The sequence below is a fragment of the Pinus tabuliformis genome, chromosome 9 (genome assembly GCF_031772625.1).
Source record: "Pinus tabuliformis cultivar Carrire ecotype Pingquan chromosome 9, CPIR1, whole genome shotgun sequence".
Classification (NCBI taxonomy): Eukaryota; Viridiplantae; Streptophyta; class Pinopsida; order Pinales; family Pinaceae; genus Pinus; species Pinus tabuliformis.
This window is the reverse complement of record NC_142307.1, coordinates 44,513,593-44,537,660: the sequence shown is the minus strand read 5'-3', so window position 1 is coordinate 44,537,660 and position 24,068 is coordinate 44,513,593. Positions and strand designations below refer to the sequence as shown.

Genomic DNA, 24,068 nt, shown 5'->3' with positions numbered 1-24,068 from the left:
ATGACGAGACGGGAGATGAGACTGACCACGCAGATAGGAGAGTATGAGATGGATCAGGTTATTTTGGACCTGGGGTTAGATGCGAACATCCTACCAAAGAAGACTTGGGAATGAATGGGGAGACATGCGCTACCAATTTACCTAAGGATGGTGAATCAATAGAAGATCATCCCCATGGGGAAGCTACAGGGGTTGGCCGTGGATATTGAGGGAGCGAGCGCACTGGCTGATTTTGAAGTAATAGAGATAGTGGATGACAGCAATCCCTATCCTGCGCTCTTGGGAATTGATTGGGCAACTAATATGAACGGGGTAATCAATCTGAAGAAGCCAAAGATGATCTTTGAGAAGAAAGCGTTGCACGTAATAGTACTGTTGGGTTGTGTTATATTCTGTCCACGACTAACCAACGTAGTTAAACGGGGGGTTAGAGGGGGGTGGTAGCCCCCCTTCGTTGCGCCGATTGCGCAAGGGGGGGGTCACAGGGGGCGCGGCAGCCCCCCTGTCCGGGGGGTTTGAGGGGGGCGGGCAGCCCCCCTCTACGGGGTCCGGGGCAGCGCCCCGGGAAAATTTTTTTTGGACCCTATATTAGGTTGGGCAAACCTACCTATGGTTTTGTGCATGTTTTTCGCACATGGTATTGGACGCGATGGTTTTTCGGTCCATGGTATTGGATGCTTCGGCATGTATAAATATGTATTGTAACATTGAAAGGAATATAATGAAAAAATCAAGCTGGTAGTCCCAGTTTTGGGATCCAGGGAAAAATCTTTGTGCATATGTGTTTTATGGGTTATGCTCTCGCATTGTTTATTTTCTTTGTTTAAGAATTTGTATGCAGGTAATTTCTGTACAGGGTTAAAACCTACATTTGGTATCAGAGCTGTTTTGGCTTCAAGGGGACGCCTTTGTTGCTGAGGGGTTTCGCTCGGGTCTGTGGTAGACCCTGTTCAGTGGGAGATCTACGAGATCGATTCTGGTGGTGAAAGAAGATGGCGAGCAGTGGAAAGATCGAGATTGAGAATTTCAATGGTCAGAGTTTTGAGTTGTGGAAATTCAAGATGGAGGATCTGTTGGTGGATAAAGATCAGTGGATCGCAGTAGATCCGGGTACTAAACCATCGGGAGTGACCGATGAAGAATGGAAGAAGTTGGATCGGAAGGCAAAGAGCACAATACGATTGTGTGTCTCAGATTCAGTATTGTTGAATGTATCAGGGGAAGCTACGGCGAAGGCTTTGTGGGTCAAGTTAGGGACTTTGTACCAATCTAAGTCTCTGGTGAATAAATTGTTCCTGCGGAAAAAGCTGTATAACCTGAGGATGAAAGATGGAGACTCGGTGACAGAGCATCTGAATGCGTTTAATACTGTGGTAAGTCAGTTATTATCTGTTGATATTAAAATTTCAGATGAAGATAAGTGCATCAGTCTATTGTGTTCTCTACCAGATTCGTGGGATAGTCTGGTTATTGCAATAGGTAGCAATGCAACTGCTTTGCAGTTTGATGAAATAGTCTCAGCCTTGCTGACGGAGGAGATGAGACGGAAGAATATGGACAACCAGAATGGTGATGCCTTGTCTGTACGAGGACGGTCCCAGAACAGAAACAAAAATAAGTCATCGAGTGGGAGATCTAAATCTAGAGGGAGATCTAAATCTCCAGGAAAACCTACAAAGGTGGTGTGCTGGAAATGCGGAAAGGAAGGACACTTCAGAAGGGATTGTAAATCTAAAGCTCCTGATAAAGGAAAGGGATCTGATGATGCTCCTTCTGCAGAGGCGAAATCCACCTCAGATGAAGGTGGGGATGTGTACTTGGCTTCTTCAAGTACACATGTAGATCATGAGGCATGGTTGATTGACTCAGGTGCATCCTTTCACTTCACTCCCCATAGAGAGTGGTTCTGCGAGTATGAGAAATACGATGGTGGTGATGTCTTCTTAGGAGATGATAGGAAGGCTAGAATCATTGGTCGGGGAAAAGTAAAGTTGAAGTTGCAAGGTGGAAGGGTTAGAACACTTCTGGGTGTTCTACATATTCCTGCATTGGCCAGAAATCTGATTTCTGTAAGCAAGTTGGATGATGTAGGTGTAAAGACGGTGTTCGAGAAAGATACCAGCAAGATGGTTCGAGGAGCACTGATATTGATGCGGGGAGTTAGGACTGGAACTCTGTACAAACTGCAAGGTAGCACTGTTGTTGATGGGTGCAATAGTTCTATGGTTCCTGAAAATGGAGTAGAAAATCTAGTGGTCTCTGGAGAGAAGACCATGTTGTGGCATCAAAGGCTTGGACATATTGGAGAGAAGGGCCTTCGAGTACTTCATAGTAAAGGTATGGTAGAAGGTATGAATGATAGCTCTCTGGATTTTGATTTCTGTGAAAATTGTGTGTATGGGAAGCAGAATCGAGTGAGTTTCCCCTCTGGTGGTAAGAGGACGAAACAGATATTAGAGCTTGTGCATAGTGATGTGTTTGGACCTGTGAAGGTTCCATCACTGGGTAAGTCTGTGTACTATGTATCATTCATAGATGACTTCTCAAGGAATACATGGATATATTTCCTTAAGAAGAAATCTGAAGTCTTTGACAGGTTTAAAGAATTTAAGGCTCTGGTGGAAAATCAGACAGAGAAGAAGATAAAGGTGCTGAGGACAGATAATGGTGGAGAATTTTGCAGCAAGGAATTTGAAGAATTTTGTAAGAAGTGTGGTATAGCACGACAGAAGACTACTCCATATACACCTCAGCAAAATGGAGTCGTAGAAAGAATGAACAAGACGTTGATGGAAAGGGCAAGAAGCACGCTCAGTGGTGCCGGGTTAGGACAGGAATTCTGGGCACAGGCGGTGGATACTGCACGTTACCTGATCAACAGATCACCCTCATCAGCGTTGGAGGATAAGACTCCACAAGAAGTATGGACTGGTAAGAAACCCTCTCTTTCACATCTGAGGGTATTTGGATGTGATGCATATGTACATGTTCCAAAGGAGAAACGAACCAAGTTGGATAGTAAATCTGAAAAGTGCATCTTTATTGGGTATAAGGATGGTTTAAAGGGTTATAAGCTTTGGAACCCAGTCACACGGAAGGTTGTGTACAGCCGAGATGTGGTGTTCAGAGAGGTAAAAGATGTTATTCAATCTGAAGTCCAACCAAAGGAACCTGAGAAGATAGAGTTTGAGCCAAAGGAGGAAGAATCAGACTCTGCAGCAGAGGAGGAATCAGAAGATGAAGAGCCACAAACTCCGGCTGTGAGAAGATCAGGTCGAGAAAGAAGGCAGCCAGAAAGGTATAATCCATCTGCTTTCAGTTCAAATTTTGCTTTGTCTGTTACTGATGATGATCCCAGAACTGTGAAGGAAGCAGTGGATTCAGAGGATGGAAAACTCTGGAAAGAGGCCATGGTTGATGAAATGGCATCTTTGCACAAAAATGAGGCTTGGAATCTGGTAGAGTTGCCAGCTGGAAGGAAACCCATTGGCAGCAAATGGGTGTTCAAGAAGAAGACTAATGCAGAAGGAAAGGTGGAGAAATACAAAGCTCGGTTGGTAGCAAAAGGTTATTCCCAGGTGCCAGGAATTGATTTTGGTGATATTTTTTCTCCTGTTGCCAAGGTAGCTTCTATTAGATTACTTTTATCTGTTGCTGCTGCTTTTGATTTTGAGGTAGAACAGATGGATGTGAAGACAGCATTTCTTCACGGGGATTTGGAAGAGGAAATCTACATGAGGCAACCTGAAGGCTTTGTGGTGAAGGGTAAGAAAGAACTGGTATGCAAGTTAAAGAAGTCTCTGTATGGGTTAAAACAGTCACCAAGGATGTGGTATCAGAAATTTGATACATTTATACGGGGACTTGGCTTCACCAGAAGTAAAGCAGATCATTGTGTGTATTTTAAATTAATTGGTGACCGTGTTATTTATCTGGTCCTGTATGTGGATGATATGTTGCTGGTTGGAAATGACAAAGAAATTATCCAGGATTTGAAGACCCAATTGTCCTCCAAATTTGACATGAAAGATCTTGGTGCTGCAAACTATATTTTGGGCATGGAAATTAAAAGAGATCGGGCAAAGAGGAAGCTCTGGTTAAACCAGAGGAAGTATGTCAAGACAATACTGCAGAGGTTTAATATGCAGGATAGTAAACCGGTGAAGGTTCCTATTCCTGTAGGTGTGAGGTTATCTTCTGAACAGTGTCCCAAGACACAAGAAGAGGAAGAGGACATGTCCCGTGTTCCATATGCAAGTGCAGTCGGTAGCCTGATGTATGCAATGGTCTGTACTAGACCAGACATTGCACATGCAGTGGGAGTATTGAGCAGGTTTATGTCAAAACCTGGGAAGGAGCACTGGACAGCAGTGAAGCGGGTTTTCAGGTATTTGCGTGGCACTAGTGATTATGGTTTGTGCTACCAAGGAAGACCAGGATTAGACAGAGTGTTGGATATTCATGGTTTTGTTGATGCAGACTGGGCTGGAGATCTAGATCAGAGAAGATCTACAAGTGGGTATGTGTTTAACCTATTTGGAGGTGCAGTCAGTTGGATGAGTAAGAAACAATCTGTAGTGGCACTATCAACTACAGAGGCAGAATACATGGCAGCCACTCATGCAAGCAAGGAAGCAGTTTGGTTGCAGAGATTGTGTTCAAGTATGGGGTTAGTACAGGGAGCTATAAGAATAGACTGTGACAGCCAAAGTGCAATTTTCTTGGCAAAGAACCCTGCTTATCATTCAAAGACAAAGCACATTGATGTTCAGTATCACTTTGTGAGGGATATGATAGAAGACAAAAAGGTGTTGCTGGTAAAGGTGGACACTTTGAAGAATACTGCAGATGCATTGACAAAATCTATGAGCTCTGAGAAGTTCTCTTGGTGTAGGGAAACAATGGGTGTTTCAGGGCTGGAAAAATGACTAAGCTCTCCTGTGGAAAGAAAACAACAAGTGGGAGATTGTTGGGTTGTGTTATATTCTTTCCACGACTAACCTACGTAGTTAAACGGGGGGTTAGAGGGGGGCGGGAGCCCCCCTTCGTTGCGCCGATTGCGCAGCGGGGGGGTCACAGGGGGGGCGGCAGCCCCCCCTGTCCGGGGGGTTTGAGGGGGGCGGGTAGCCCCCCTCTACGGGGTCTGGGGCAGCGCCTCGGGAAAATTTTTTTGGACCCTATATTAGGTTGGGCGAACCTACCTATGGTTTTGTGCATGTTTTTCGCACATGGTATTGGACGCGATGGTTTTTCGGTCCATGGTATTGGATGCTTCGGCATGTATAAATATGTATTGTAACATTGAAAGGAATATAATGAAAAAATCAAGCTGGTAGTCCCAGTTTTGGGATCCAGGGAAAAATCTCTGTGCATATGTGTTTTATGGGTTATGCTCTCGCATTGTTTATTTTCTTTGTTTAAGAATTCGTATGCAGGTAATTTCTGTACATGGTTAAAACCTACAAGTACCCCTTGATCCTGTTGAAGGATCACACTATACTGAACTAGTTCGCAATTATGAGAGTGATGACGACTTGGACTGTATCTATAAGATAACATCGCGCGACCAAGATTGGGTGAATCCCACCACGGATGGATGGATTACATGGGATCATGAGAGTTCCTTCACTTCGAGCTCTGATGAAGAAATAGAACGCTGGTAGAATCGGTTACATGAAGTAACTATGTTGAATTGCGACAAGATGACCCAATTGTTGCGCTGTGTGTTGTCAGAAGTAAGAAATTTGCCTACTTATGATGGCCTGAATGAGGTAGATATATTTTTGGATGCATTTGAAAGGGAGGTACCAGAAAAGAAGTGCTTCTAGGCATTGGACTGGGCACTGCGTGCAACGCCCGCAAGATGGTGGGTACGCACAAGGGAAGCTTTGATGATTGGCACGAATGTAGGAGAATGATGAGAACTCGCTTTGGGAAGCCGAAGATGCGAATGACAGACAAGTATCATCGGCGGGATGATACGCGCACGCGTTTGGCTAAAGTAGAGAAGAATTATTCCACCACCGAGCATGAGGGGTTATCTATGGTGTATGCACTCTAGAAGTATAGGCACTACTTGCTGGGAGGCCATTTTAAGATGTATACAGATCACTCCACACTGAAGTACCTGGTCAATAAGCCTGTGTTAGGGCGGAGAATCTACAGGTGGCTCTTATTGTTCTAGGAGTATGATTTTGAAGTGGTTGTGAAGCCTGGATGATTGAACACGAGACCAGACCATCTGTCGCGCATCGAAACAAGGGAGGAAACTACTAACTTGGAAGAAGGATTGCCTAAAGCACAACTATTTGCAGTGTGTGTTATGGATGGTCATTTTGAGGATATAATACACTCCCTAACCATAGGAACTGCAGTCGAAGGATACACTCTCCAGCAAAAGAAGGAATTAGTGGTGTGCGCAGTAGATTTCTTTGTCATTGCTGGGCATCTGTACAAAATGGGGACTGATGAGATATTGCAAATGTATGTACCTCAGTTCGAAAGAAGCAGCATCCTCATGGACACTCATGGGGGCACCGTGGGAGGACATTATGCAGGGAGAGCAACCGCACAAAAGATTCTACGCGAATGGTTGTGGTGGCCAACCCTTCATCAGGACTCAAAAGCATATTGCAAGGTGTGTGATGTATGTCAAAGAACTGGCAGGCCATCGCGGAGGGATGAGATGCCTTTGAATCGTAGATGATGTTGCAACCCTTTGGAAAGTGGGCGATAGATTTTGTAGGACCCATTCATCCACAAGGAAAGACAGAAGCAAGGTACATTATCACCACGTTGGAGTATTTGACTCGTTGGTCAAAGTGCAGCCGGTGAAGGATTGCACAGGCGCGACTGTCGCGAAGTTCCTATTTGAGCATGTACTGATGCGATTTGGATGTCCGAAGATCTTGGTGAGTGATCGTGGTACGCACTTCCTGAATGAGACAATCAACACATTAACAGAGGAATTTCAGGTATACCACAAGAAGAGCACACCTTATCACCCACAGGCTAATGGGACAGTGGAGGCATTCAACAAAGTGCTCGAAAACGCGTTGACCAAGGTTTGCAATGCTCAGCGAAGTGATTGGGACCTACGCATACCTGCAGTACTATGGGCTTATCGCATGACATGCAAGAAGTTGACTGGAAAAACCCCTTTTAGGCTTGTTTATGTTGTGGAAGTGGTAATGCCTATGGAATACATTGTACCTAGTCTGCGCATAGCAACGCTCACAGGAATGATGGATCATGAAGCCCTGGACGAGAGGCTCGCACAACTGGATGAATTGGAGGAAGAAATATTTTTGGTTGGATTTCACCAGCAGGTCCAAAAGTAGTGCGAAAAGGCATGGCATGATCAACACATCAAGCTATGCACATTTAAGGTAAATGACCTGGTTTTGTTATATGATAGTAAGTTTGATAAATTTCCAAGGAAGTTCATGATGCATTGGTTAGGGCTTTATGTTATTAAGGAGATTACTGACAGAGGAGTGGTACAGCTGGTCAAATTAAATGGAGAACCCTTCCCAGGAAAGGTGAATGGTAGTCGCTTGAAGCCATACATCGGCAGTTCAGCCATGTGACTAAATGAAGGTAGCATAGTCTTAGCGCTCCAGACAACTGAAAGGAGGTGCGGGACTATAAAATACACGACCCGGGTTGGGGAGCTGCATGATTGGAAGATGGTACAAAGCAAGGATGTGGCACTGGGTTGGCGACAGTGCGGAGGGCACTGCACTACCCAGGGAGAAATTGTGTAGGTCGGCCGAAAAGTGACCATTAAAGTCATTGTTCATGAAAAGACGACAAAAGTGAGGCCAAATGGAGTGGGTGACCAGCATTTAAGATGAAATTTATGGCTTAGATCCTTGAAAATTTTCCACCAATCTAGTATTAATGAACTGATTTTGGGGGGAACGTTCAGATTTGAATTAAAAATGCACTATAAATTACAAGTAGTTGCATAGCGAAAAACACTTGGCATTTTGAGTATTCAGCTGTTGAGCTCTCAAGCACCTATGAATCATGAGAAATACGAGCCTCTGATAGTTTCTGGGGTATTTTCCACTTTTCCAGTAGACACACAAGAATTCTTGCGGAAGATCATGTCAGTGCCTTGAAGGGAGTTGGACTGAACCTGGCAGTGCTTCCGCACAAAGCACTCCACCTCTTGCAGGATGGAGTAATTGAAAGTTGAGGGCCTATGAGCACCACACCCTCCAGGTGAAAAACAAACAGAGGATAAACAATGAACAAATGGCCCTAAAGGGAAATGTTGCCATCGCCGCTGAGGATGAGGTGACCAACCAGAGAAAGAAGATCATGCAGGTCATGGAGGAGGCATGCAAATGGTCCTAGAGTTGGCCATTTCGGAGGAGGAGCCAATGGAGGTCCGCATCCACAAATTGTCCACAGGGTTGCGCGACAATCAGGTAGAGATGGAACGGGTTTAGTTGGAGCTGAACCTAAAGATTACAGAGCTCTAGTTGAGGGACCAACCTTCAACACCGCTAGAGGTAAAGGAACAGTAGGTGGCCGCTATCACAGAAGCAGTCATGGCGGTGGAGAGTGCAGTAGCAGACTGCACATAGTTGTTCGAGCAATTTTTTGAGGTCCTAACCAACTTGCAAGAGGACCAAAACATCCAAAGGCTAGAGACGGAAGCATGTGAATTCCAATAGCGCTATGATGAAGTTAAGGGAACAACGTGAACTGTTGCGCTGACACAGAGGTTAGCCAAGCTACAGGAAGCCAAGCAGCTGAAGGAACAGGTGGACGTAGTGCTACACAAGGAAGCAGTGCTGAAGGCATCACTAAAGCCCTGGCTGGAGGAAGCTTACGTAGTCACAGGTGTTAGTGTCAGTCTTTACAGCCTTCCTCCAGTGATCAAATGTGCTCTTACATAGTGATTTTGAAGTGTCAAGGTCAAATTTTGTCATTTCAGTGAGTCTTCAAGCAAAATTTGGTCACTAGTCATTAGGTCTAGGGTTTGCCCAAATGTCAGTCTATGTCACTATCCAGCTGAGTCTATCATCATTCATAGGGTTTTCATTATCATGTCAGTGTCTAATGGGTCATTTGATACCTTGTTCATGCTTCAGTTGCGCCCAGGCAAGGTCATTTCCCTCTCTTAGGGTTTTGAAGGCAGTTTCTCTTGGGCGGACAAATCATCGGCAAAACTTGTTTCCTGATGTTCATACACCTTCCCCTATCCTTAATGTACCTTATCAAACACTTCCCAACACTCAGATCCCCCAAATTCCTCATTTTTGCACAAACCCTAGTTTCTAGCTACAACCTGGCAATTTTCTAGGTTGGGCCTGTGTTTCACTCTTTTGAACCCCTTCCTCTCACTCAATCTCTGAGATTCCACTTTCCCCTGCTTCCTAACATCCCTCCCTACTCCCAAAAATTTTCTCAAGAATTTAGAAGCCCCTTATCCCCTTCATTTCGCTCCATTTCGACAAAATTCCTTGTTTCACACATCGGGGCAAGTTTCACTAAAATGATGGTTCTGAGCAATCAAAGATGAATTTTGCAAAACGGATAGAGTTTTTTGTCCAAAACATGCCAAGGAAGAGAAAACTCCTTCACATTTTGCACAGGTGTCATGGTTTGAGAGAAATGTCAAGAATACCGTTGCCTCAGGAGAATCAAAGGCACCTCTGAAGTGACCTTGGGAAAATCAATTTTTCTCCTAGCTTGGTTGACCAAATGACTTGCTTGATGGGTAAAATGATAACTAGACACAAATATATTTCCAATGAGCTATCATGAGCTCAATTTGGGGTTGAGGAAGGTATTCAAAAGTTGACTGCAACAACACTCTTCCTTGAGGCAGCCTCATTGGGCATTTTTTGACCAGTCTTGGGAGATTTGATTTTTGACAGGTCAAATCAACTCCAAATTGAAAAATTCTACTTGGGTTGGAAAGTAGACTCAAATAAATTTCCAACGAGCTATCCTGCGCCTGATTCTGACACCGGGAAGGCCCTCAAACAAGGCTGTGAATGTGCGCGACCACTCAGGAGGTGCGCGACCACTCAGAGGCTCTCCTGCAGTGTTAAATTACAACGTGCGCGACCACTCAGGAGGTGCGCGACCACTCAGGCTGTAAGTGCCAAAATCACCTCCAACTCACTCAAAATCTCCTTCAAACTTGCAAATTGGGTTGAGGTAGGCTCTCTACAAATTGTTTTGTTGGTTGATGGTGGTTGTGGATCCTCATGCTTGTGATTATACCTCCAAGAATGCAAGGAAAGAAGACATTGGTAGCTGCTTGTTCATGTAGGCATAATGCTAGGGTTTGATGTTTTTTCAAGGTGTTGATTCCCATATATTCCCTCCATTGTTTCCCATTAAATTCACAATTGTTATGATATGTTTCTATCTTATCTCATTTGCAATAAATACTAAATCTCCTATCCCAAATTCCTAAACTCTATCCCTTCCCTAAAATCCCTGTTCAATTAAGATCCCTTTTCCCTTATGACAAGATGTAAAAGAAGCCTTGTTCCTCTATGACTAAATGTACATAAAATCCTTTGAAAAAATAGTGTTTACCTTATGATGTACATTGAAAAACAAAAACTCAAAAGAGCAAGCTATCTATGCTGTCCTATACTCCCGTTGCAAATGCATGTCCTTTCCCTTGATGACTATCATACATATTTTCCCTAATAAAGTATTTCTTTGCAAATGATTTCCTAATGATGGAAGATGAGATGATATGTGTTACATTTTGTGAATTATCCCTTAAAAATCCCTGTTTTTATATGTTTCCCTTTCCTAATGAAAAATCCCCTCCCCTAACATTTCCTTCATGATTTTGTTCCCCTTGAAAACAACATACAACTCAGTATTTTTGCAGGCAAAGACAGCAGGTCACTTTGTCCACTTTGCTCCTAAACCATGTCAGACACCGAAACCTGTGAGCAAAGTGATGACCATTCATCTTCTACAGAGGTTGAGGTACAGAGGATGACAAAGAGCTTGATGAACTATGGAGAATTCGTAGCAACCGAGACTTGAACCGTAGGAGGCCGGGTGACTTGTGGCCTAGGGACTAGGAATCAAGGCTCATCAGTTCAAATGTACACTTGCAGCAGCTGTTAGAGAAAGCCAACCGAGACAAAAGGTTGCTCAGACACATGAAGGATCATTATTGGGCAAGAATGCATGTTTGCAAAGCAAGGATGAAGATCCTTCAACGGCGGTTGAACGAGGCTCTTTCGAGGAAGAAGAAGGCCAACCCACTCCGTATCTTGGCTGAGGCATCACTCACTCACCATGATACTCATTAGTATCCTCCCAGCAGCAAACACAAGAAATTTTGAGGATTTTGAGGCATTTTTGGCATTTTTTAGCATTTTACAGGTTTTGGTCATTTGAGTGGTCTCACCCCCCGCGCGACCACTCATGGGGACAGCTCAGATTGAGGAAAACTCTACATATTTGGATTTTTCATGACAAAATACACTTGGATATGGATGGGTTTCAAATTTTATGGAGATTTGGGCCTCCAAAAGCTCAAAATACATGCAAATTTTGACTTTCTGCCCCTTTTTTGAGTTGCAGAAAGCTGCCTTGGGAGAAATAATTTTTGAGGGGTCACATCAACTCCAAATTTATAAATTCCACTTGGGTTGGAAAGTAGACTCCCAGACCTTTCCAACGAGCTATCTTGCACCGGATTTGGACACCGTGAAGGCCTTCAAACAGAGCTGCAAAGGGGCGCGACTACTCAGGATCAGGGGCGCGACCACTCAGGGAAAATTGCCAGATTTGACCATTTCGGCCAGCAAAACACTGTTTTTACTCTTGGATGACTTTTGGGCATGTAAATAAGAAACTTTGGTGTAATTTTCATGGCACATGGATGCATTTACTCTCCTTTAACCCTTCTAGAAGTTTCCTTGATGTAAATAGTGAATATTAAATGCATGGATGGGTTACCTAAGTTTTAGAGGCAAGTTGTTTTGACTGCCTATTATCTAGTTCTTAGTTTAGAATTAGTTCAAACTGCTCCTAGGAAGCTGAGCTCGACCCCTAGAGGTGGGGAAAGGAGTTAGATCAGCTATATGATGCCTTCTCATCCTCATTTTGATGGTTGGACTCTTGAGGGAGAAGCTCTATTGTATATTTTACTTGTATCTCTGCAATTTGAGGAAAAGGAAGGCCAGGGTTTTGCAGACATCATTGTGGATTCTTGTGGATTATTGTGTTGATGGTGTGTTTCCTACTTGTCATTGTAAGTGTGTTTATGTGTTCCATCTCTTATTCTATTGCTGCTAATTAAACAAAAGAAGTGATAAAGTTTGAATTCATGCATGCCATGCTCAGCTTTCAATTTTGTTTAATATTTATGTTTTCCACTGTCTAAATAGGATTCAAAGTCATTGTTTGCCCTCTTTAGCTCCCTCTCTTTCTTCCTTGATCATCCATCTCAGCTTAAGGCATCAGCACAAACTCCTTCCTTGCCCCAAAGACCCACCTGCAAAAACTGAGCTCAATCCCCACACCCTGAATTGCACTCCCTCCAATTGCCACCAAAAACCCCAAAAACTTTAAATCAACCCTCCTTATCAGTTTACTAGCCTAATATCAGTGTTCCTAATTGGGTCAGCTCATCCTATTGAAAGATCTACCGAGTTTGACCGGAGAGAGCCTTCTCATACCCCGTAGGGCTAGCTACGAGGTGAAATGGTTTGATGTTGCCTTGAAGGTTTACCTTCCTCAGCCTAGGGTGAAATCTAAAGCTCTAACATAGTGGCGACCATACTGGGGAGAAAAAACTTGTTGTGGGTTGATGTGTTTGTTTCATAAGTCTTAGACGGAGCCTGAAGTTACGCCAGGTAGCCTTCGAAAACGCTCTTGTTTTACATCAGCGTAAGTAGATAAACGCTGCTTCAGTCAATCTCTGTGAGCTTGTGAATATAGCACTTCATTTGCATTTTACCCCAGTACATGTATCAAGTTCAGATCTGATTGTTGATGGTGAACAGCGATCAGACACTTGAAAGGCTAAAATCATTCACTTGGCGACTCTAAATCAGTTTTGAAGATCAGATCCAAAGACTCCACTGGAGGATGATCCCGACCAGCAGAAACATGAAAGGAGAATATGGCAAGATCAGGTACTCAAGTTGGAATTTCATCCAGGACATTTTGTTCTTTGTTGTAAATTATTTCTTCTCTTTTCCCGAGAATGTCAAGACTGTTTTGCAAAGCATATTGTATTTGAGAAGAGATCCTCGGCCTACAGTTAATTCTTTTCCTTCGAAGATTGTGAATACCAAATATTTGCATGCTTTTGAGCTTGATCAAGATCCTTTTTCCGAATTTTGTGATGAACCCCAAGCGACCAAGTCCGATTATATACCTGCTGTACATACCCATACACCTTGTAAAATTCCAGATCGGTATAAGCCTCTTGTTTTACCTTCTGTTCTTCATGCTTTCCCCAAAAACTATGATCTATACTTGCCGATGTTTGATGGTGAATGTAAGAATGTCAACGCTGAGCAACATGTCCAGAATTTTGAGAATTTTCTAGATCTTTTTGAAGTTGATGAAGAAGATGTCAGTATTAGGCTTTTTGCTCTTTCTTTGCAAGCTGAAGTAAAGAGTTGGTTCAAAGCCCTGCCTGATGCAAGCATTTCAGATTTCCAGCAGTTTGTCAAAGTTTTTCTCGACAGGTGGATGATTGGTCAAAACCTTTTCTTGATTGTAGAAGAGTATAACCAGTTGAAAAGACTGCCAGGTGAGACAGTACAACAGTTTTCGGCCAGATTTAATCAAGTTTATTATTCGATGCCGGCTGATATAAGACCTTCTCCTAGATCTGCTCTCTTACACTATTCGGGTGCCTTTGATCCGGAGATGGAGTTTCAGCTGAGAGAAAGGAATATTGCAACACTTCACGAGATGCAAAACAGTGCAGTAAGTGTAGAGGCTCATCTGTTGATCCGAAGGGCAAGGATGAAGGAAGAAGAGATGAAAAACATAGATCCGGCCGAATCTCTAGAGGTAAAGCTTGACGTTTTGGTAAGTGCAGTAGAAGAGATGATGGACAAGATCACCGCAAGAAATGCTTATGATGTTCAAGCTCATGGCTCGCTGATTGAAGAAGAACAAGTTGCTGATCCAAAACATTTTGTTTCCCATCCTAGTTGTCATAGCACTCATAGTGATTGTTTTGTAGATCATCTAGGAGAAGAAAGAACTGTTGATATGACCTGCATGCTTGATGACGTGTTTTATACTGATGATTTGCCTCAGTTTGATGAGTATGATGATGATTATGTTCTCCAAACAGAAGCTAATCTTGCAGACAAATCAGCAGCTCGTTTGTGGGAGGAAGAAGTTCATTTTCAGCAGCTCGAATACAATGATCAACCATCATATATCAGCTATGACAGTGACGAGGAAAGTGCAGCAAATTTTGAAGTAAGTGAAGGATCTTTGCCTTTTTGTTTTGATTCATGTCAGTTCATCAAAGATAACTACCATGCAATCAGAAATCAAATGTCAACAAGTCTTGATTTAGATCATCTTGAGGGCAATGAAAATTTTGTTCAAGACTTCTCATATTCAGATTTGCAACCCCCGAAAGCCATTGATTGTCAAATTGCAGCTGATTTAATGATTCAGGGTGACTCTGTACCATTTTGTTTTGAATCAATTCAGTTTTTGAAGGGTAGATTGCATAGTAAATCATTTAATGTTGAGGATGAGACAGATAACAAAATGCTTGAGCAGCCTGTAGCATCAGATTTGCAGCCACCAAATGAAATTGAAGGGCAGATTACAGATGAAGGTATAGCAGCCGAAATACATGATTTGATGATGCAGGAAGATTCTATACCCTTTTGTTTCGAAGCATTTCAGTTTATAAGGCAGAATCTTCGTAAAATCTCTCAAGAAAAAGATGAACAACTAGAAGGATGTCATACATCTTCAATGGATACATTGCAGCAGTCTTTTCAAGTTTTTCATGATCCCATAGCTGATGTGTTGGATGAGTTTTGCAGTCAAAATCTTTCTCCATTGACTACATGTGAGCTTGAAAAATGTGCTGATATGAATTTGATCTGGCAGCCAGTTTCTTCGTCATTTTCAGCAGGGGTCTCGTCACAAGGCTCAGATCAAAGTTTGCATGCATGGTATGAGGAAAAGAGAAGTACTCCATTGTATGAGCTAAGTTCCAATGTGCTTGAATTTCAAGATCCTTATGCAGTGTTTTTGGAGGCGGATAGAGAGTTCATATCATTCAACGGATCTATTTCTAAGTTGCCATCAGAGTTGCCTTTCAGTAGTTCTCTCTTGTTGTTCATAAGTGAGCACTTGTGGAGAATTCAAACAGCAGACGGAATACTTACTTGGTTGCATTGGTTGTTTCATTTCACTTGATCAGGTGATGAATGAAACTGTTAGAGTAGGTTGTGATGAATAAGCTCCACTTTGAGCATCATTTTCAGTTTGTCGGTTGTGTTCAAGTATCGAGTCAGTTTTTAGTTGAGTCATGAGTCCTTTATGAGTCAATTTTTAGTCTTGTGGTTAAGTTAGTTTGTGTCAGTTTTCAGTCATGCACTTCAGCTTGAGTTTTTGACTCCATTGCCCAATGATTATAAAGCACTGGTCTGCTCTCCCAGAGGTCTAAGGTTCTTGGCACCTCCAAGGAGCTACCATCCCCATTGGAGCCAATGTTAGTGTCAGTCTTTACAGCCTTCCTCCAGTGATCAAATGTGCTCTTACATAGTGATTTTGAAGTGTCAAGGTCAAATTTTGTCATTTCAGTGAGTCTTCAAGCAAAATTTGGTCACTAGTCATTAGGTCTAGGGTTTGCCCAAATGTCAGTCTATGTCACTATCCAGCTGAGTTTATCATCATTCATAGGGTTTTCATTATCATGTCAGTGTCTAATGGGTCATTTGATACCTTGTTCATGCTTCAGTTGCGCCCAGGCAAGGTCATTTCCCTCTCTTAGGGTTTTGAAGGCAGTTTCTCTTGGGCGGACAAATCATCGGCAAAACTTGTTTCCTGATGTTCATACACCTTCCCCTATCCTTAATGTACCTTATCAAACACTTCCCAACACTCAGATCCCCCAAATTCCTCATTTTTGCACAAACCCTAGTTTCTAGCTACAACCTGGCAATTTTCTAGGTTGGGCCTGTGTTTCACTCTTTTGAACCCCTTCCTCTCACTCAATCTCTGAGATTCCACTTTCCCCTACTTCCTAACGTCCCTCCCTACTCCCAAAAATTTTCTCAAGAATTTAGAAGCCCCTTATCCCCTTCATTTCGCTCCATTTCGACAAAATTCCTTGTTTCACACATCGGGGCAAGTTTCACTAAAATGATGGTTCTGAGCAATCAAAGATGAATTTTGAAAAACTGATAGAATTTTTTGTCCAAAACATGCCAAGGAAGAGAAACCTCCTTCACTTTTTGCACAGGTGTCATGGTTTGAGAGAAATGTCAAGAATACCGTTGCCTCAGGAGAATCAAAGGCACCTCTGAAGTGACCTTGGGAAAATCAAGTTTTCTCCTAGCTTGGTTGACCAAATGACTTGCTTGATGGGTAAAATGATAACTAGACACAAATATATTTCCAATGAGCTATCATGAGCTCAATTTGGGGTTGAGGAAGGTATTCAAAAGTTGACTGCAACAACACTCTTCCTTGAGGCAGCCTCATTGGGCACTTTTTGACCAGCCTTGGGAGATTTGATTTTTGACAGGTCCAATCAACACCAAATTGAAAAATTCCACTTGGGTTGGAAAGTAGACTCAAATACCTTTCCAACAAGCTATCCTGCGCCTGATTCCGACACCAGGAAGGCCCTCAAACAAGGCTGTGAATGTGCACGACCACTCAGGAGGTGCGCGACCACTCAGAGGCTCTCCTGCAGTGTTAAATTACAACGTGCGCGACCACTCAGGAGGTGCGCGACCACTCAGGCTGTAAGTGCCAAAATCACCTCCAACTCACTCAAAATCTCCTTCAAACTTGCAAATTGGGTTGAGTTAGGCTCTCTACAAATTGTTTTGTTGGTTGATGGTGGTTGTGGATCCTCATGCTTGTGATTATACCTCCAAGAATGCAAGGAAAGAAGACATTGGTAGCTTCTTGTTCATGTAGGCATAATGCTAGGGTTTGATGTTTTTTCAAGGTGTTGATTCCCATCTATTCCCTCCATTGTTTCCCATTAAATTCACAATTGTTATGATATGTTTCTATCTTATCTCATTTGCAATAAATACTAAATCTCCTATCCCAAATTCCTAAACTCTATCCCTTCCCTAAAATCCCTGTTCAATTAAGATCCCTTTTCCCTTACGACAAGATGTAAAAGAAGCCTTGTTCCCCTATGACTAAATGTACATAAAATCCTTTGAAAAAACAGTGTTTACCTTATTATGTACATTGAAAAACAAAAACTCAAAAGAGCAAGCTATCTATGCTGTCCTATACTCCCGTTGCAAATGCATGTCCTTTCCCTTGATGACTATCATACATATTTTCCCTAATAAAGTATTTCTTTGCAAATGATTTCCTAATGATGGAAGATGAGATGATATGTGTTACATTTTGTGAATTATCCCTTAAAAATCCCTGTTTTTATATGTTTCCCTTTCCTAATGAAAAATCCCCTCCCCTAACATTTCCTTCATGATTTTGTTCCCCTTGAAAACAACATACAACTCAGTATTTTTGCAGGCAAAGACAGCAGGTCACTTTGTCCACTTTGCTCCTAAACCATGTCAGACACCGAAACTTGTGAGCAAAGTGATGACCATTCATCTTCTACAGAGGTTGAGGTACAGAGGATGACAAAGAGCTTGATGAACTATGGAGAATTCGTAGCAACCGAGACTTGAACCGTAGGAGGCCGGGTGACTTGTGGCCTAGGGACCGGGAATCAAGGCTCATCAGTTCAAATGTACACTTGCAGCAGCTGTTGGAGAAAGCCAACCGAGACAAAAGGTTGCTCAGACACATGAAGGATCATTATTGGGCAAGAATGCATGTTTGCAAAGCAAGGATGAAGATCCTTCAACGGCAGTTGAACGAGGCTCTTTCGAGGAAGAAGAAGGCCAACCCACTCTGTATCTTGGCTGAGGCATCACTCACTCACCATGATACTCATTAGTATCCTCCCAGCAGCAAACACAAGAAATTTTGAGGATTTTGAGGCATTTTTGGCATTTTTAAGCATTTTACAGGTTTTGGTCATTTGAGTGGTCTGACCCCCCGCGCGACCACTCATGGGGACAGCTCAGATTGAGGAAAACTCTACATATTTGGATTTTTCATGACAAAATACACTTGTATATGGATGGGTTTCAAATTTTATGGAGATTTGGGCCTCCAAAAGCTCAAAATACATGCAAATTTTGACTTTCTGCCCCTTTTTTGAGTTGCAGAAAGCTGCCTTGGGAGAAATGATTTTTGAGGGGTCAAATCAACTCCAAATTCAGAAATTCCACTTGGGTTGGAAAGTAGACTCCCAGACCTTTCCAACGAGCTATCTTGCACCTGATTTGGACACAGGGAAGGCCTTCAAACAGAGCTACAAAGGGGCGCGACCACTCAGGATCAGGGGCGCGACCACTCAGGGAAAATTGCCAGATTTGACCATTTCGGCCAGCAAAACACTGTTTTTACTCTTGGATGACTTTTGGGCATGTAAATAAGAAAATTTGGTGTAATTTTCATGGCACATGGATGCATTTACTCTCCTTTAACCCTTCTAGAATTTTCCTTGATGTAAATAGTGAATATTAAATGCATGGATGGGTTACCTAAGTTTTAGAGGCAAGTTGTTTTGACTGCCTATTATCTAGTTCTTAGTTTAGAATTAGTTCAAACTGCTCCTAGGAAGCTGAGCTCGACCCCTAGAGGTGGGGAAAGGAGTTAGATCAGCTATATGATGCCTTCTCATCCTCATTTTGATGGTTGGACTCTTGAGGGAGAAGCTCTATTGTATATTTTACTTGTATCTCTGCAATTTGAGGAAAAGGAAGGCCAGGGTTTTGCAGACATCATTGTGGATTCTTGTGGATTATTGTGTTGATGGTGTGTTTCCTACTTGTCATTGTAAGTGTGTTTATGTGTTCCATCTCTTATTCTATCGCTGCTAATTAAACAAAAGAAGTGATAAAGTTTGAATTCATGCATGCCATGCCCAGCTTTCAATTTTGTTTAATATTTATGTTTTCCACTGTCTAAAGAGGATTCAAAGTCATTGTTTGCCCTCTTTAGCTCCCTCTCTTTCTTCCTTGATCATCCATCTCAGCTTAAGGCATCAGCACAAACTCCTTCCTTGCCCCAAAGACCCACCTGCAAAAACTAAGCTCAATCCCCACACCCTGAATTGCACTCCCTCCAATTGCCACCAAAAACCCCAAAAACTTTAAATCAACCCTCCTTATCAGTTTACTAGCCTAATATCAGTGTTCCTAATTGGGTCAGCTCATCCTATTGAACGATCTACCGAGTTTGACTGGAGAGAGCCTTCTCATACCCCGTAGGGCTAGCTACGAGGTGAAATGGTTTGATGTTGCCTTGAAGGTTTACCTTCCTCGGCCTAGGGTGAAATCTCAAGCTCTAACAACAGGAAACATTGAAGGCTAGATTACGACTCTGCAAGTGACAGAACAAAATATTTAGGCTAACAGTGTTAGAGTAGTAACCGAGAAGATAGTTGAAGATGCGAAGCAGGCAGCAGCTCAGTGCATGACCGAAGTTGCGGTCATTCGGGTCGAGCTGGATAGGCTTCGCACAAAGATCTCCTCACCTACTGAGTGACTTGAGGATGAGTCATGATGTTTATGTTGGCGGCCTATTGGGAGTGGGATCCCCCAAGGGTAGTTTTGGGGTTAAAAGACCATGTTTAAGTCAATTTTTGTAATATAATTGTAAAGACTCTACATTTTATGGTCACGGAGCGCGAAGGTATTATGGGTCAAAAAGGGTATTCCACCCTTATTTTTGTAAAGTAAAGTCGATTGTAAGAGACCTACCCATGGTTCACAGACCATGGGATTGTATAGGAAGAGCTAAACTCTAAGTAGTTTAAGGAGATAGAAGATGGCAGATAATGTAATAGAGTGATAGCTCTAAAGAAGAAGTCTAAGTCTTAGGTCGTAGCATAGGTAGAGGCTGTGTACCTGAGTGTGTAGAGGCCTAGGGAAGAAGTTCGCAGATGAGTGCGTAGACCCCTGCAGCTGTGTGCGCAGGGTGGACAGAAGTTGTAACACTTGGAAGATATTAATAAAAGGAGATATTTTGCAATTTTTGTGTCTTTGTTTTGTTGATGCATTTGGAAATTTTATGTATGAATTTCCTTTATTATGCTTCTATGATGTGTGAATGAATGAAATTACATTGAATAATTGAACACAATTACGAATATTTGCTTATGCGGTGTTAACTTTAAGTATTTGATGAGATAAGCAAATCACTTAGACTAATAAGGGAATCTACACGGCACGTTGCCGTAGTAGTGCGAAAGTACCTGAGCAGCAGGTTAGGGTTGCATGAAGGTCGACTATACCCTTTCGCGGTGGTACAGAAGAACGAAATAGAGGGCTCATCTTGCAGGCCCTAGAAAGAAGAAATATGCGCAAAGGTAGGGATATAAGGAATCAAACAACATCAAAACCATCTTAGGGTGTGGAAACTTGGTTCCAACATCCCCCCATACTACTTCAGGTGAGACTTCGGTCCGCGCTCTGCGGGCTAATGCTGAAAGGGCTAGTAGTGTAGGTATTTGTTTGGATAATTAACACTGAACCTAGTTCAGGCCCCCTCAATCCAACACCTGATAACTCATATTTTTACCAACTAGGAATAAAATTAATGCCAAGAACAAAATGAATGACTAGAACACTGATTTGAGGACACATAAAACTATTTGGGTTAAAGAAACCATGTTATGTCAAAGCTGTTAGAAAAAGAAAAATGAATAGCTCTTCCTGATAACCCATATTTTTACCAACTAGGAATAAAATGAATTCCAAGAACAAATGAATGCCAAGAACAATCACCTAAGGACATAGAAAAATAGTTGGGTTGAAGAAATTGTGTTATGTCAAACCTATTACAAAATTAAAAAGGAATAGCTCTTCCTGATAACTCATAAAAATCATCTAAGAATCAATAAAGAAGTTAAAACCCTTCCAATAATGATTTTCAAATCCGAGATGTATTTAGTTGCAATATATAGATAAATCACTGATTGTTGTTGCTCATTGATTACAAAGGACAATGAATTTCCTTGTTTTCTAATACAATTTTTTTAAATTAGAATTTTGTTGTAACTCTGCAGGTTTTTGCAGCCATAGCAAGAGTTTCTATTTCATATCTTACAAGGAACAAGATGAGGAGAGGGGCGAGGGGGGCCCAACTACGATCCATTTCATTAGATGAGGATAGGGGGGGTGATGTGAATGCTCCCAATGCACCCAGTAATGTCGTTGAAAAGGACACTGTGGTGGCAGATCATGTTATCCCACCATCAACCATAGAGTCATGTTCAACCACAGTGCAAGGTGCAATTTCAACAAAGAAAATTAGTGCCATCAGAGGCTGGAAAAAGAAAGACATGCTAGCTACAATTGATGGCATCGAGTTTAAGGGACATTCAATCCATGCCTATGCAAAAAAACATGGTATTGTTGCCTCTAACTTAAATTATTGGATAAATGGGTTGACTAATACAAAGTGTAGAGGGCCTGTTATAGTTATGTCTGAAGAGGAGGAGGCCAAGGTGGTTGAGTGGTGTAAGGAGATGGCCCAATTGGGACATGGGATAGAACTTATACAACTTAAATCCATAGTAGCTCAAATCTGTAAGAGGAGGCCAAACCCCTTTACATATGGGTTTCTTAGTAATCATGGTGGAGTGGATTTAAAAAAAGGCATCCAGACCTTGTGCTACGTATAGTTGAGGGCCTTGATAGAGACAAGGCTTTAAATCTATGCCCTGCAATTGTGTCCAAGTGATATAGCACTCTTTTTATTGCATATGTGCAACACTCATATGCCATAGACCATATATGTAACTGTGATGAAATAGGCTTACAGGAAGGAAGGAATTGTGGTATGTGGGCAATTGCCAAGAGAGGGAGCATAAATGTGCCTAGTATTTTTCCTAAGAGAAGGGAGTGGATCACTATTATTTCTTGTGTCAATGCAATTGGTTCTTCAATCCTAGGATTTTATATATTCAAATGTAAAACATAACTAAAAAACTATATATAGAGCTATGAACCAGGTGCATGCATGGTAGCACATCCCCATGCATGGATGACAAAGTAACTATTCCTGATTTGGCTTTGTCACTTTGTTGCATCTGTACTAGGTGATTTCTCACCTAAAAACAGACACCTACTAATTTAGATGGCCATGGAAGCCACATGGCTGTGAAAACAATGGAGGAGGCCAACAATTTTGGCATTGACCCATTAACATTTCCGGATCATGCCACTCATAGATTGCAACCCCTTCATGTCAACGTGTTTGGGTCATTCAAGAATTATTTCAGGGTTGAGCAAGCTTCGTGGATGGCATAGAATACAAGGGTGGAAGTAAAGGTTTTAGCTGGCTAAGCTTGCAAGTAAAGCATTTAAAATGGTTCTCACACCTTCTGATATCAAGGCTAGATTTAGGAGGACTGGTATATGGCCACTTAATGTTGATGCTCGTATGCATGATATTGGTTGTAGCCAAGCATTTTATGTGGAAGGTCAAGAAGTAAAGAACTTACAAGACCATGTTGATGCCCAAGAAGATGTTGATGTTGTTGAAGGTATAATGTCCCTTTATGAAGGGAACTTATGTGGTGATGATGATGAACATGTGAGTGATGCATAGTTCAATCATGAACCAACTGTCAATATCATGGAGGTTGTCACACCCACTGAACCCCCTGCCAATTATGCATGTGATATTCCATATGAAGTAGTTGATGAAGCGAATGAAAATGCAAACTTGATTTCAAATAATAATGCAACAAGATTAAATAATGAGAAATTGGGCATGTTAAACCAGGTAAGCCCACCGTCATGGTTGGCAGAGGCCATGATAAATATCAACACACTTAATGTGTCTACCACCAATGAGGAAAGCATGGATATGCCTTCACAACCATTAGATTTGAACACCGAACTTGTTCATTATTTTGTGGATAATGGTTCACTGGAAGAGGAGCCTATTCAACATGAAGTACCTGAAGAAGCCAACAATGGGGGCCAAGAAAAGTGTCAGATCCTGGGGAGCATGGGACAATAAATCAGAGAATACTTGGCACATTCCTAAAACTACCAGTAGAGAGAGTGAAGGCCTCATCAAGGAACTCAACTGCAGAATGTCTTTGTTTGGGGAGGAGTTCACAATTTCTCACAACTGAAGATTCTATGAAATTATTGTTTGAGTCTAAACGTAAGAAAAATGAAATTCAAGAAACTAGAAAGAGAAAGAAGGACTTGGCCAAGGACAAGAGAGCTGCAAGGATTTTAGCAGCAGAAGCTTGATCAAAGGAAAGGTTGGAAAGACGAAAAGTAATGGAAGATAAGGAACATAAAAAAAAGTTGGCAAGGCAAGAGAGGTAGGCAAGAAAGGTTCAAGAAGTGTTGGAAAGAGGAGGGGTGACAAACAAGGAAGTCTATGGTCCAAGCCAGTTTGAGACAAATAGGATGATTTCCAACATGGTGGGCCACATTGTAGAGCACACACTATCATACCAAGAGCTGATTAACATCCAAGTCCCCGTTATCATCTAGGGGTTGTGCCCACCTCATATACCTCTACCAGTGTAGGTTTAAATCCTAACTGTGTTTATATGACACCTGCACACAGTGCTGGGGTTAGTAACACAAGTGGGAACTTGGGCTGCTTAGTCCCTCCATGGCTACAAGGATAAAATTGGAGTCAAGGGTATGGTAAAATTCAAGCACATCATAATCAGTTGATCTTGGGTAGTCCACCATACTTGGGTCAAGAAGGAGACTCAACAATTTTGGGCAAGCAAGAAATGGAGACCATCAAGCATA

At 42.2% G+C, this 24,068-nt stretch overlaps 1 pseudogene; it reads left to right on the top strand.

Moving 5' to 3' along the window:
- Nucleotides 1-22,917: 22,917 nt before the first annotated feature.
- LOC149147061 (uncharacterized) overlaps nucleotides 22,918-24,068 on the top strand; it is a 114,057-nt pseudogene continuing 112,906 nt past the window's right edge.